The 1,589-nt window shown below is 35.0% G+C and overlaps 1 long non-coding RNA gene across 1 annotated transcript; it reads right to left on the bottom strand.

Annotated features, from left to right (window-relative positions):
- Positions 1 to 6: 6 nt before the first annotated feature.
- On the bottom strand, positions 7 to 1,589 carry LOC111382610. Its single transcript, XR_002700568.1, has 4 exons — positions 1,501 to 1,589; positions 1,175 to 1,269; positions 970 to 1,039; positions 7 to 698 (listed from the first exon to the last, which is right to left on the bottom strand). It is a non-coding gene; the product is annotated as an uncharacterized LOC111382610 (long non-coding RNA).

The following is a 1,589-nucleotide window of genomic DNA, read 5'->3' as shown; positions in this document are numbered from 1 at the left end:
AAAAAAAAAAAAAGGTTAAGGAAAATATAGAAATAAACTTCTAAGCAATTTGTAAGTGGTACAAACTGCTTGATCAGCTTCAGGGGGGAGCAGCATAAAAGAAATGCCATTGCTTGGCTTGTAGTAGATTCATTAATATGATAGAAACAAAAAGCCAGTCACCGTATGTGCATCAACTTTTACTGATATAATATTACACCTTAACCTTAGTCTAGCACAACACAAAGACACAACCTCGGCTTTCTGTTTGGGCCTTGAACCATTTTTTTCTCAATAATACACTCTTTGGCTGGTAACAACTGCAAAAATAAATCTTAAATCCTACCATTCCATTAAAAATCACATAAGTTTCAGAATGGACTTCGGAAACTTAAAAAATTGTCTACCTAGAAAATGAATTTTCCCTTTCTATAATGAAATTTATTTGCTCTCGTCAAGGCACATAAATAAATAAAGCATGTGCTCTTAAGAGCACGCCATGCTTTATATAAATTCCGCTTGAAAATAAATAATTTGGTGTTCATATGCCACTTTCTTTAAGCAGCCATTATGTATTGGGCCCATAAATGATTTTTTAGGCACACAGGCTGGACAAAGAAGTACCAGACAAGAGTTGAGAAACACGCACATTATTTGGATGCCAAGCTACACTCGTCACAGAAGACTCGTGTCGCTTCCTGATAAGCTTACTGACCCACCTGGTTGAAAGTGCAGAGGAAAGGATTATAAAACATTGATACGGATTGTGGACAATAACAAGAATGAAACGCACAGAACTCGACTACAACTTTATTCAGGGTTCTTCATTTTTTTTGCCATTTAGTCAACAATCAAACACGCAGTCAAATGCATATGTGAAAACTGAAGCAGCATTAGATTGACTCACAATTTACATAATCATGGTGATAAATTATTCATAATATGCATCAAGAGAAGCTCTGAGAGAAGAAGCAATTAGGATATCATTACCAGTTATTTTCTTGTTCATAGTAGCATATACAAACAGTTTTAGCCCCACTTCCAACAGCAAACTTGTTTTCTGAAAAGAAATGATAGAACTATGAACAAGACTAAAATCTGGACATTCCTATAAGAAAAACCATTATGAGAAAATGTAATTTATATAGTACTGAATGCAAATAAAATATCATATGTCTAAGATAGACTTCAGTACCTTTTGGACTCCATTGTACACAAAGTGCAGCACGATTTAGCCTAAGGATAACAAGAGTGGGTACCCATTCGGTCGTTTCTTGGTTCCAAACATATCTACAGAAATGTCAATATAGAATTTATGTTACAGAAATTGGTTGCAATGAGGAAAGGATGATTACACTGCAAGCTGAGTCACAAAGAATTTGAGGGAGGGAGGAAAAAAATAGGAAATCATTGGTATAAATCACAAAATTCACAACAATGCTCTTGGCCACATCCAAATATATTTAGATATTAGACTCCATCATGATGGATGGCAATATTTTCAGCTAAATGATCACTTACGAATTACGGTCATGCGAAACAGTAACTATTCTGTTTGAGCTTTTGCACCAATCTACTCCAGAAACAATTTGGTCATGCTGTCACAAGAT

This window comes from Olea europaea, unplaced genomic scaffold (assembly GCF_002742605.1).
Source record: "Olea europaea var. sylvestris unplaced genomic scaffold, O_europaea_v1 scaffold25363, whole genome shotgun sequence".
Taxonomy (NCBI): Eukaryota; Viridiplantae; Streptophyta; class Magnoliopsida; order Lamiales; family Oleaceae; genus Olea; species Olea europaea.
This window is presented reverse-complemented; position numbering and strand designations above follow the sequence as displayed.